Source organism: Mytilus galloprovincialis, chromosome 13, assembly GCF_965363235.1.
Source record: "Mytilus galloprovincialis chromosome 13, xbMytGall1.hap1.1, whole genome shotgun sequence".
In the NCBI taxonomy this organism is placed as follows: Eukaryota; Metazoa; Mollusca; class Bivalvia; order Mytilida; family Mytilidae; genus Mytilus; species Mytilus galloprovincialis.
The window spans coordinates 55,891,464-55,906,429 of record NC_134850.1 but is presented as its reverse complement, the minus strand read 5'-3'; positions in this window follow the sequence as shown (position 1 = coordinate 55,906,429).

Here is a 14,966-nt window from a genome sequence, read left to right as displayed (position 1 = left end):
ATCATGTTATTTTCCCTCTCTATAACGATTGCATGGATCATACAGTGGCGGATCCGCCAGGATGGGACTTAGAAAGCGTACACCCTGTGATAGTTAAAACAAATTTTTCTAACGATCCATTTGAAATCAATATTGTTTCGTGTCGTACTAGAAGTACTTGTGAAATCAAAACTGCTTCGTGTCGCATTAGAAGTACTTGTAAAGTCTTATAGAGATAACAGATAACTTATCTTGTATTCGTGAATATATAAACTGAATATTCTAAAAAGTGGGACGGTTCTTTCAAAGTCACTTGTTGATCACGAATCTGGGAAAATGAATAAACTTCTGGTCTTTGCTGTTGTTCTGTCTGTGGGTGAGTAAATCATTTTCATAATAGAGAAACATGTAGTTACTGATAAATTTAATATGCATACACCGTTTTTAGAACAAATTAATTAGTAAGGGTAACTATTGATGGATGATGGACTTGGTAATGCTGGCTTTATTTTATACCTCAAGTGACCCTGTTTCTTATTAATCCCACATACTAAGCTGAATTTTTAACTTGCTAGTTCATAAGGTCATTTTGTCCGAGATAACTCTGATGTCAATCAGACAAGCTGGGCCGTGGGATGTCAGAGCTTGCCCCATATCTAAAAGTGGATACTCGCCCGTCCAAAATAGATGCGCTGCTTCTTCGCTTATGGTGCAGACTAATGGCCTTATATAAATCGAGTATCAATTTGTTCATTTGTCATCTATTTCTTCATTTATGTGAGTGTCATCTACCTATAGCTACGCCTTTTATTTTAATGTTGATGCTTTAGATTATGGATCAGTAGTGAATGGCGTACTTTGTCAAAAGCCTTGGAGAAGTCTTTGACTAAGCAATATGTTTGCTTTCCTTCATTAGGTTTTTGTCAAGCCTATGATTTTTGTCGCAGAAAGCTCGACATAGGGACAGTGATCCGGCGACGGTGGCTACAGCGGCGGCGTTAGCTAACTTCTTAAAAGCTTTATATTTTAGAAGGTGGAAATCCTGAATGCTTCATTCTTCGTATATAGATGCCTCATGTTACTAAGTCACATATCAAATGTCCTTGACCTCATTTTCATTGTTCAGTGACTACTTCAAAAAAAAGTTAAGATTTGTTCGTAATGTTAAATTCTCTCTTATAATAAGTAACTATATTTGGTATATGCGTACCTTGCAAGGTCCTCATGCCTGTCGGGCAGTTTTCACTTGACCTGGACCTCATTTCATGGATCAGTGAACAAGGTTACGTTTTGGTGAGAGTACATTTTTGTACATGTCCAACTGGCAGGTGTCATCTGACCTGGACCTCATTTTTATGGTTCAGTGGTTATAGTTACGTTTTTTGTGTTTTGGTCTGTTTTTCTTATACTGTATGCAATGTCTACTTTATTTGGTGTATGGAATGATTGTAAGGTGTGCATGTCTAGCTGGCAGGTGTCATCTGACCTTGACCTCATTTTCATGGTTCAGTGGTCAAAGTTAAGTTTTTGAGTTTTGGTCTTTTTTTCTAATACTATATGCAATAGGTCAATTGTATTTGGTGTATGGAAATATTTTATGATCTATGTCAGTTACGCAGGTTTTATTTGACCTTGACCTCATTTTCACGGTTCATTGCTCAGTGTAAACTTTTTGTGTTTTGGTCTGTTTTTCTAATACTATATGCAAAATGTCAACTATATTTGATGTGTGAAAATATTTTATGATCTATATGTCAGTCGCGCAGGTTTTATTTGATCTTGACCTCTTTTTCACGGTTTATTGCTCAGTTCTAAGTGTTTGTGTTCTGGTCTGTTTTTCTTAAACTATAAGCAATTATAGGTCAACTATATTTGTTGTTTGGAAGAATTGTTACCTTTATATGTCTGCCTGGTATAGTTCATCTGACCTTAATCTCATTTATATGGTTCATTGGTCAATGTTTAGTTTTATTGGTTAATCTTAAATTTATGTGACATTTGTAATAAAGCTTTATAATAAGGACTATCAACATAATATCAATAATTAGTAAATAAGGCGACACATTTCAGCGTGTGCACTCTTGTGTTTGTGTGATATCATATATGAACTCGATGATGTGAGTATCGCATCATTTTTTTGCGGAACCCATGCTGCATGGGATGTAGGATATTATGTTTGTCTGCGTGAGCCATGATGTTGTTGGTAATTATGTGGTTCATGCTTTTGTAGGCTATACACGTTAAAGATACTGGGTGGTAATTTACTTTCGACCTTTTTTAAAGATAGGACTTCGTTGGCCAGTGTATTGGTAATTCTCCAGATTCATATGACTTTTGAAAGATGATACTGAATATTGGTGCTATATGGACTCACCAGATCGATGCTTTACACAAATAATATATAAACAATTCCCAATCGACAACAATTTGAACTAATAAGATGATAAGTAAACCATTTAAACAAAAATGTCAACCAGTGCACCTACAACTGGTTTAGTGTCAAGAAATCAGGAGCAGTTTTCGAAAATCCTTATCTTTTAAGGATGAAGTCAGGAGAATTTAAATAAAATAAGCTAAAAATATTGATAGTTATGGGGTTCCGTTTCGAGATATTTGATTTTAAAAAAATTGTGTAAAAGGCTAACCCGGACTTTTACTTTATATTACAAGAGCATCGGCATTATTTGCGTCTCAGATCATAAGAAAAGAAAAAAAGACTCTGCTTTAATTTTGGTAATGCTTTTTTTTATGATATTTTGAAGTTTTCTATAAATTGAGTGCTATAGGGCAAATTATGTTACCCTGTATCGTAGAAAAAAAACCAAGGAGTCTAAACATCTGACAAAAATTCCAAAACCTGAAATGACACCATCCTCAACTGTACGGGTTAATCATTGAAACCTGAAAATGTTGGTAATTGTAGCAAACAAAAATTAAATCATTATTTTATTTTTAGCAAGGTGTTGATGTATTCTGATAGATTCCTTTTTCTTTACATTTTTGTATAGGAGCCGTCTTGGTGTTTTCTGAGAGATGCCACCACTACCATGAGTGCATGGACACACAATGTACTGGAAATAACACTCATATAATATGTCAACATGACGCATGTACATGTGTCTCTCATATTTGTGAGTATAACACTATAGACTTGTAACATGAAGCAATAGTATATTCCAATACCATTACTTATAATGTTTATATTAATAGACTTTTTACAGCAAAATGCCTAGAGTGTGTAGGTTAAGGTAATGTCAGCTGAACCGTGAAATCATTACACGGTTAACTATACTACCCTTCTTTCAGAGTAGTCTAGTCCTACAGACGGACTAATCTACTTTTAAAGGAGGGTAGTATACCTAACCTAATAACAACTTCATGGTTAAGCTAGCAAGCAAGCTAACCAAAGATATTACATTAACCTACACACTCAATGCATTTTGCTGTAATAGAAAAGAAAATTAATGGTCTACAATATTAACTTGGTACTTCAGACGTTGTGCGGTTCGATTCATCAACATGAGACTCATTCGTGATGCTCTATTTTAAGGCCAAATCAATTACGAACGTGAAGCGCAAAATATATATAATTTTGGTTTACTTCTGGCCTCACGGTCATAAAACTTTCGAGCATGATTTTTGTGCTCCGAGCACTGAGCAAAGTTTTATGCCTTCAAGGCCTGATCTTTCATCAAACACATGATTGCTTATTCGATATGGACACACTTTACATCGATTGGCTTTTGTTATGTTTAGGAAAACAAATGAGGTTCAAACCGAGGTTCTTTTTCCTTATTTTCTTCAATTAGCTGTTTGATATTAGAATATGATCTCAAATTGAGTATACATTACAGACTACTAACAGGCCATGCTTCATCATACAAATATTGTTTCGAAAATTAAATGATCGTCCTCTAAACTGTTTACTTAAAAAACGATGTTGTATGATAACTACAATTGATGAGCATCTTGTCTGACAACCAAAATATACTTATACATAGAAGTGTACAACTTATCATTTATCAGCAAAACGCTCGGATTTTTGCAATTCAACCAGAATAAAAGACGATATAGTATAACAGCCATTCATATTGACATACAAGTGCAATGATATATATATAAAGTATCAAATTGATGACATAAAATAGACGCAACGTCTGAAAGTGTTACTACCTTATCCGGAACATTTGACATAATGACACTATTCCTGTTTTATCAAAACTATTTTTTGGGGATTGAGAAAAAACGAGGAAAAATAGAATAATTATGTCTTTGTTATAAATCAGATAATAGTCCTGTTATATCTTCGTGGATGACACTAAAGGTATGAGAAGACTACTTCTTATACTCATAAATTCGTATCATGACAGTCGTCATATTTATTTATATATTTTTTTAATCTGGAAAAACATAAGGTTACTTTTAATTTTGCTTGAATTATGATTTATAAAATGTACTTTTACAGATCTTATTCGGGCATATAATCAATTTACTTGTGTGACGGTCTAAATAGCAAAACAATTGTTTTCCTTTAAACGTGTTCACATGGATATAGGAAGATGTAGTAGGAGTTCAAATGAAACAACTCTCCATCCAAATAACAATTTATAAAAGCAAACCAGTTTAGATCAATGTACGGCCCTCAACACAGAGCCTTGGCTCACACATACATGTAAAGACTAGTATTCAATCTCTGACTTACAAGTTCAGTATAATCGAAGATGTTATATAACCACCCTATAACCTCGTTGGTATTATCAAAACGTGTCGTTATCTGATGTCATACAATTTCACAGTGTTATCAATGGCATGTCTTACTCTGAATTTATGTCATGGATATTCATAACTAACTGATAAACCAGTTTCAATCCACCATTTTTTTCATTTGATAATGCCTGTACTAAGTCAGGAATATGACTGTTATTGTGCATTCGTTTGATGTGTTTTATCATTTGATTTTGCCATGTGATGATGGACTTTCCATTTTAAATTTTCCTCGAAGTTTAGTATTTTTGTGATTTTTTTTTACAGCTTGTGACGATGCAGCTGATTGTAACGACGCTGGACAATGCCATAAACATGATACCCATTATCACTGCGTAGACCATATGTGTGCTTGTCTTCACGACGACTTTATTGACCATCCAGAACATCCACCACATCCACCACATCCCTGATATCGTCTACTTCTTAATGATTAAACGTGAAAATGATGGTTTGTTTTTATTTTATTTCAACATGGGTACATAAAAGATTAAAGGGTTTAATACGCTCGTTCAGTTATGAGTAAATAAATAAAAAAAAGAAAAGATGTGGTATCATTGCCAATGAGACACTCTGAACAATAGACCAAAATGACACAGATATTGACAACTATAGATCACCGTACGGCCTTCAACAATGAGCAAATCCCATGCCGCATAGTCAGCTGTAAAAGGGCCCGAAATGTCAAATGTAAAACAGTTCAAGCGTGAAAACTTACGGCCTTATTTATGTACAATAAGGAACGAAAAAGAAATATGTAACACATAAACAAACGACAACCACTGAACTACAGGCTCCTGACTTGGGACAGACACATTCATTCATAATGCATGGCGGGGTTAAACATGTTAGCGGGATCCCAACCGTCCCCCTAACCTTGGACAGTGGTATAACATGACAATATAAGAACGAACTATAAAAACGTTGTGTTTGTGGGGCAACCATTTTATATGGGAGGGGTGGGGTTCTGATTGACCATTATTTTTTATCGATTGCTACGTACGCTTATTGTTTTTCTGCGATTTTGCCGAGTAAAAAAGAATCATTTTTGTACCATTAATTTTAGGCCCAATCTTTCCTGAATTTTGTGTTGCAGATTATTCATTTTCATCCTGTTTTGCAAAGTTTCATTTTCAAAATCCTCCTGGTCCCCGGAAAATTATATGGTCGTCATTTGCTTATAGGTTTTTTTACTTGAAGTATAACTACAATCTCCATTTATTCATATAAACAAGGGGTATTCAAATAAGCAAGCGCATGTCTTTTTTAAAATCGAAAATAAAACAAATAAAACAAAACGTGTGTTAAATCCAGGAAAACTTTTACAGCTGTCTGCAAGTATGTTAACAATGACATCCACATATTAATAAGATCGTTAATCAACGTTAAATATAGATAGGTCCTACAATAAAACCTTGCTGTTATACCTTAAATTTAATCAATCATACTATTTACATTTAACCAGTTTGATAATACTGTATTACGTAACACGTACATTCGTAAAAAGCATCGTATGTTTGTATATGTTACAGTAAATAGATGAAATTAGGAATTACATGTAATTACTAAAATTTAGAAATTACATGTAATCCCTAATGCACTTAGTAAATACAAGAATTCCTGAAACGGCCCAGTTATTACCAGTAATTACTAATTTTAATATGAATTTTTACACATATTTACTAACTGTTAAAACAATGTCGTAATATGGTCAGCTGATCAAAAGTTATGGTAATACCAACTATAGAAGATCAGTGAGTACTCTTAAAAAGTGATTAGCCTAAAATGTACCGTTTTGTTATAGGAGCATTAGCTACGAGATATACAAAAAATAAAATATGATTTTTTTTGGATCAATCATTAATGAAAATAATATAGTGAAATTATATTTTTAGCAGTCAATCTTGTACTTGTACACTTGCAAGTGAATTATTGCACCTCAATGAATACGTATGAATGTCACCTTCAATTTAACCCTAGCTGGAGATATGTTACCGATGTATATACTTTTGCTGTTAGTCGCAGGATCAACAAAAATGGGAAAAAAATATTAAAAATTAAAATTCTAAAATCTTTAACCACAATGTGAATGTAATGTTAACTGACATAAAAAGTAAGTCCATTTATAAGTAAAATACGGAAAAATTAATTTTATTTTTACAAAAATTACTTCTTGAAAATTATCTTATGATCATAAACAAGCTTTTGTTCAAGTTTGGTAGAAATCCAGGATAATTTAAGAAAGTTATCAAAAAGAAACAGAATGACAACTTTGAAATTAAAACAAAAAGGATGGACCAATTAGTTGACTTATACGATCCACAAAAAGATAATTGTTAACAAGTAAAAACTGTAACGTGTAACCGGGTGATCAATGGATCCGTATCTGAATAAATCAAGATTTCAAGTGTTCAACTCAATTTTTCACCACAACCAGTTGTCCTATTCAAAACAATCAACACATCCATAAAAGGATTTACAACGAAAAATATATACACAGCAAAATGCACATAAATCAAAATGCAAGGCGAAGTTTCTCATTTACAATATATAAACACACTGTATCATTACAAAATATATACACAATGTCACTATGCAATCACTTTGCAACATATATCAGATCGATTTATTCACAATGTCACTAACAGAATACAATGCAACATGCATACGGCCCTTTATTACACCATGTCACCAACAGAATTACTTTGCAACATGCATCAAGCAAGTATCACACAAAACGTATGAACACAAAATCACATATATACAACTTCTATTTACAACGTCCACCAATATGTAGTATCACCTTGTTAGTCTGCAACTAACCACAATAACACAATGACACAATTACACTTGCACAATGTTTCAATTCACAAGGAATATATATATATATATATAAACAGCTGAACTCACGCACTAACTATCCCTTTGAGTTCAAACACAATGAATTTTCTCCAAACTGGTAAGGTTTAACACAGTGCATTTTCACTAATACACTTCCGCAATATTGCAACTTGCAACACCAGCCAGTATACATCTTGTATTCTCACTAATACAAATCTATGAAGTATTCACACTTCCACATAGTACAACTCGCAACACCAGCAAGTATACATCTGGTATTCTCACTAATACAAATCTATGAAGTATTCACACTTCCACATAGTACAACTTGCAACACCAGCAAGTATACACCTTGTTTTCTCATTAATACAATAAGTACTTATATTTATCAGATTCATTTTATACATTGTATCACAATCGCTATTGCAATATCTACATATAAATCCGAACACTATTTATATATCCTTTGGAATCACTTAATTCACTCTACTTACCAGTTGGACAATAATCCCTGATGTTATCACTTTTTTTTTTTTTTATCTTTATCACTTCAACGGTCCACATATAACTGACAAAGTTTCTCTGTCTTGAGCTGGTTTATATACTACCATATGGAACGGTCCATTATACTTGAAGGGGTGAAAATGAAGACTATACCAACTTTAGGGGTGGTTTAAGTAATAGATGGTGCTCCAACTATGGAGAAACTTATGTACATATAGAAACACAATTAACAGGGAAAGACAACTGGTATTTCACATCAAAACAAATGAACTATGACCGATTTTCGTTACAAAACGATGATAAAATTTTGCTGCAGGTTTATAAGCTCAAGTTTGGAGGTCTTGAAAAAATTATAAAAAAGAGAAATACAGAAATATGAAATGTAACTCTTAACACCATCAAAGTGTATACATTTGTTTGTGAAGAATGTCAGTTTCATCGCAACAGTCTGACAAAAGAAGTCTTAAATAAACCCATTTTGTAAAAGGAATTTAACTTGTGGCATTGGGCAAGTATGCCTGATTTAGATTTTGATTTAAAGAAATTATGAGATTTTAAGTACTATCAAGATAATTCATCCAAATTTGGCATTATCGAATGTCTATCAGCAAAAAGAGGTATGAACTTCTCACAATTTAATGCATTTCTCAATAGTGGATTGGTATCGTTGTCTTGCATGCTGAAAATGATTTTAGGGTGTTCCAAAACTGTTAAAACTTCAGTTACAAACACTAAATAGTATACACTTTTGCCGTATATGCCGTAATCCTTAATTAAGTAAGCCCTAAAATACATACCCTTTTATTTTCTTATTTGGTATCTTGAATATGTCTTTAATTTTAAAACAAAAATATCAAGTTAATAATAATTCTGTATTCCGTAAGCAAATATACAGCTGATAGGATTAAATACATACAAATATTATACAGTTTACATATACATATACAGCATTATTATATAGCGGAGTGTGGCATACAATTTACATTGGTAATAAAGGTACATTTAACAAAAAAATTAGTGTTACGAGTTTTCTCTGCCTCAGATTATTTAATTCTTTAATATTTTTTACAGATAGTAATTGAACTAATTTGAAGGTAGATGGGTTTCTATAATATTATACCTTAATATAATTATTTACTTCTGACATTTACATATTTATCACACTCTAATATAAAATGATTTTCGACTTCGATTACTTTCTTATTACACATATTACAAACACGCTCATTTCTGGAAATATTAAAGTATCTTCCAGTTTCTACATTAAGTGAATGTGAATTGATTCTATATTTAGTTACATATGACTGGTATAAACTGTTCAATGGTCGATTCAAATAAAATTGCAAAGTATGTCCATCATGTATATATTGATATAAATTACATTTCGAAGTATTTTCAAAAAATGACAAGCCTTCAGCTATATCATTATCAACAATTCTTTTTTTAAATTCATGCAAAAATAAATTGACTATTTCCAACACTTTGGGCTAACCATATATAATCAAATCCATACCTGTTTAGTATGTCTCTTATTTTACAACTCTAATTGAGTTTATCATTCCGTTTAACAAAACTAGATTCGTACATGTATTCAATATACAATTATTAGATTCTAATAACTTCAACCAGTAACGTACCATTCTTACATATCTATTTACATACAATTGTAAACGCCCAAGTTCAAAATACACCATATGGTTTACAGTCGTTTTTCTCACTTTCAAAATTCTTTTTAAATAGTACAAATGAAGAGTTTTTATATTAACTCCTATATGGAAATCCCATATTTCACAACCAAAATTCACAATACTTGTTACATATGTACCAAATAAGGATATCAAAGTCTCAGTGTTATAACAATCATCGTAAATCTTACTCAATAAACAAAATGTAGCCTTTCTACCCTGTTCAGATAGTGTTTTCTGTGTTACAGTAAAAGTACCGTTATAGTTTAATAACAAACCAAGATATACAAACTGATCAAACATTTCTATCATTTTACCATTCAAATACCATTTTTATGCCCCACCTACGATAGTAGAGGGGCATTATGTTTTCTGGTCTGTGCGTCCGTTCGTTCGTTCGTTCGTCTGTTCGTTCGTCCGTCTGTCCCGCTTCAGGTTAAAGTTTTTGGTCAAGGTAGTTTTTGATGAAGTTGAAGTCCAATCAACTTGAAACTTAGTACACATGTTCCTTATGATATGATCCACAGTACACGGATGCCCCACTCACACTATCATTTTCTATGTTTAAAGGACTGTGAAATTGGAATAAATTCTCTAATTTGGCATTAAAATTAGAATGATCTTACCAAAGGGAACATGTATACTAAGTTTCAAGTTGATTGGACTTCTACTTTATCAAAAACTACCTTGACCAAAAACTTTAACCTGAAATTTGCACTATCATTTTCTATGTTCAGTGAACCGTAAAATTGGGGTCAAAACTCTAATTTGGCATTTAAATTAGAAAGATCATATCATAGGGCACATGTATACTAAGTTTCAAGTTGATTGGACTTCAACTTCATCAAAAACTACCTTGACCAAAAACTTTAACCTGAAGCCAAAAACTTTAACCTGAAATTTGCACTATCATTTTCTATGTTCAGTGAACCGTAAAATTGGGGTCAAAACTCTAATTTGGCATTTAAATTAGAAAGATCATATCATAGGGCACATGTATACTAAGTTTCAAGTTGATTGGACTTCAACTTCATCAAAAACTACCTTGACCAAAAACTTTAACCTGAAGCCAAAAACTTTAACCTGAAATTTGCACTATCATTTTCTATGTTCAGTGAACCGTAAAATTGGGGTCAAAACTCTAATTTGGCATTTAAATTAGAAAGATCATATCATAGGGCACATGTATACTAAGTTTCAAGTTGATTGGACTTCAACTTCATCAAAAACTACCTTGACCAAAAACTTTAACCTGAAGCCAAAAACTTTAACCTGAAATTTGCACTATCATTTTCTATCAGTGAACCGTAAAATTGGGGTCAAAACTCTAATTTGGCATTTAAATTAGAAAGATCATATCATAAGGAACATGTGTACTAAGTTTCAAGTTGATTGGACTTCAACTTCATCAAAAACTACCTTGACCAAAAACTTTAACCTGAAGCGGGACAGACGGACGAACGAACAGACGAACGAACGAACGAACGAACGAACGAACGAACAGACGGACGGACGAACGAACGAACGGACGCACAGACCAGAAAACATAATGCCCCTCTACTATCGTAGGTGGGGCATAAAAATGGTGATAATGATTTGCCTTGCATTAGGCCAAGATTGCAATGAAAGAAATCTGAAAATTCACCATCTAATTCAACACAAGTTTTTAACATAGAGTACATTGATTTAATAAGATTCAGTAAATTTCCACTAATACCGCATTTTAACATTTTTTGCCATAAAACATAATGTGACACACTGTCGAAAGCTTTGACAAAATCAATAAAACAACAATAGAGACGTTTTTCTTTACGTAAACTTTTTGATACAATAGAATGAAGGGGAAAAATCGCGTCGTGTGTACCATATCCGGGGACAAATCCAAACTGCGCGTCAGTCAATATACTGTATTCTTTGCACCACTTTAATAGTCTTGTATTAATGACAGAAGTAAACAATTTCCCAACATGAGACACAAACGAAATTCCTCTGTAATTTCCTGTATCATCAACTTGACCTTTTTAAATAGCGGAACTAAAACACTCTTGACTCATATTTCAGGAAACCAACCGGTAATAAGTATTACGTTAAATATCTGAAAGTGTTGAGAAAAAAGTCCTTATAACTGTGATTTTAAACAATTTATTAAAGTCCACAGCCCGTAATATCGGAAAAAATAAGCAGAGAGGAACGAAACTTAAACTTGATCTGTTACTTATCATTGTTAAAGGTGTCAAACCACCAATTACTCCCTCAAATTTAGAACGTATGTGAAAATAGGCCTACTCGGACAAAAAATAGTGCATTTGATGTCATTGTTTACTCAAATTGGCAGAAATGAAACATTTGGTGAAAGAGAAATATATTAAGACCATTTTGAGCTAAATTTTACTTGTTTATGAGTTTGCATTCAAAATTGAAAATTAATGCACTCCATAGTATACTAATTTAAGATTTCCAGAAAGCCAGGGGTTATTTTTAGTGGTACCTCTATTCGGAAGACCTTTTCTTTTTTATATGATTTTAAACATCTGTTGAAAATTGGCATGTAGAAAGCTGATACATGTACGATTCAGAATATACCTAGTTTCTATGAAGTTAAACTTAAGGTAAAATATTTAGGAAGCTGTGAAAATTGTAAAATTTGGTTGAACAGATAGGGACTTTTAATTGGTGGTATGACACCTTAACTTACATACCAAAAATCAGCTCAATATATGGAGGTGTTTAGACAAAAATTCGTATAATGGTTTGTTGCGGAATGACGGAATGCCGGAATTACGAAATCACGCAAGAGTAAAACTATATGGCACCGACAACTTCGTTGCGGGGACATAACAATCATGCTTTCATGATCAGGATTGAGTTGCAAATTTCCCATATTTTTCTAATAAAACTGTATTTCTAGGATTTTTAGCTGTCACTGTGCTCATTGTTTAATTCATGTTTTATTTTAAAATTACAGCCATGCTGTGTCTGTCAAACAAATGAAATTATCTCATTTTTCATACCAATTTCAGCGTTATTATTACTCCTGGTGTACATTTTTTTTTCTGCATGAATTTTGTAAGAATAAAAAATGTATATGCTTGGGTATTTCAGCTGTTTCCAACAAAACCTTTCAAATAATATTATGTTCATCATAGCTGAGGGTTGTGAAGGGGAATACAGAAGAACAAAAAATATTTTGATCTCAAATTATAAGGGAATTATGTAGGGCCAAACCATATGTATCCATCCATTTCAACAAAACAAATTACAAGAAACAATTTTCTTTTTTGTTTGTTTGTATTTTTGAAATTTCATTGTGTAATTATAAATTCTAAATATGTGTTTTTCAATTCATTTCATCTCAGTGTTTCTTTTTAAAATCTCAGTGTGTAATTTTAAATTCTCAGTGTGTGCATATTTTTCATTTTTGTAAATCTCACTTGTGTAATTTTAAAATCTCAGTGTGTAATTTTAAAATCTCTGTGTGTAATTTGGATTTCTCAGTGTGTTATTTTTGGTTCTTAAATCTCAGTGTGATTTTTTTTAATTCTCAGTGTGTAATTTTTTTTCTCCAAAAAATGGTTTGAAAATAGTTTTGACGAGAACGGCATGCCATAATAAGGTACGAAGTGAGATATAGATTACCTTGTTCTCTCTATTAAACATACCTGTGACCGCTATAAATAGTAAACTTGGAATTGATCGGAAAAAGCAAATACGCGTTATTTCTAAGATAATTATGTTCATATTACACAGTGAAACACGAATATAATTGAAACAAATGGACAACAAAATAATTACGGATTTTGGTTATAAGGGAAAGGGCTTAAAAATATTATCCTGTCCCCAAGCAACTTTAAAATTGTTATTAAAAGGTATCATTTTTTTCAAATGCTTTAAAATAATCTATCTATATCTGTCTAATTACAATAATATTTAGCAATTGGTTAATATCATTGTAATTATCTCTATCTTTATGACATCTTCAAGTTCACAGTTTTAAATGTTACAACGGTGCACAAACTGGTATAAAATAGATTCGATTATAAGATATAACATTTTAGTTTCAACTTATATTGGAGTGCTAACTTGAAGATAAGGAAGTTGGTTGTTGTATTTGTTTTATTTAATGTTGGTATTTGTTTTAGGTTATTGGTGGGGGTTTTTTTTTTTGGGGGGGGGGAGGGGTACGTATATTATATACCTTACATCTCTTTTTAGTATATCAGGCAGCAGCATATTGCTCGTGAAAGAATCCTTGAAGCAAGTATAGCTGATGTTGGGCATTCATAAAGCTTTGACCTTGGGCCTATGTAATTTGATCGGTTTATGTGTCAGACAACAGTTTCCTTATTACAACGCCTTATCGTCACGTTAAAATTAAAACTATCTGATATACAACATGGTAGGTCAAAGTATTTTATTGTAGTAGAATCTTGACCTTTCTCTTGCGCGCTTACCAACAACGTTACTCTTGTACGTTGTTAAAAATCACTAGTTTTAAATGCAGCATAATACAAAATAAAATTAAAAAAATAATAATCATATATATATTTGATACTTTGAAACGTCTTTACTCTTGGCTGCAACTGCTTGATTTCCCCTGGAACTAAACCCAATGCATCCGGAAAGTCCATAAAGGGTATCTACGAACTTTGGACTATGCGAAATCACAGGCGCTTGGGTATATATGATACAGATAAAAGAATTTAGTTTTTATGTCTATCACTACTGTGCATGTCTCACCTAGTTTCGAGTGATTTAAACGGCTCAGAGAAAATACCCAATTTTACTATCCATACTAAGAAACATTTTACTATCCATACTTAGTTTCTTAGAATGAATAGTGAAATTGGGTATTGTCTCTGAGATTCTTAGTATGGATAGTAAAATTGAGTATTTTCTCTGAGTCGATTAAATCATTCGAAACTAGGTGAGACATGCACAGAAGTGGTAGATATGTATTATAAATATAGAAAATTGAATATTTTATCAACAAAAATAAATAAACAACAAAATATCTATATCATATACCCAAGTGCCTGTGTTCGAAATTTACCGAAAATAAGTTTAACTTCAGAGAAAAAAAGTAATTATTCCGATGCCATGCTCTGACATGTCAACTTGTTGCATTATGTTACGAAGTTTCAGTTGATATATATATATACACGCCATCTTGAAATAATTACTTATGCATTACAT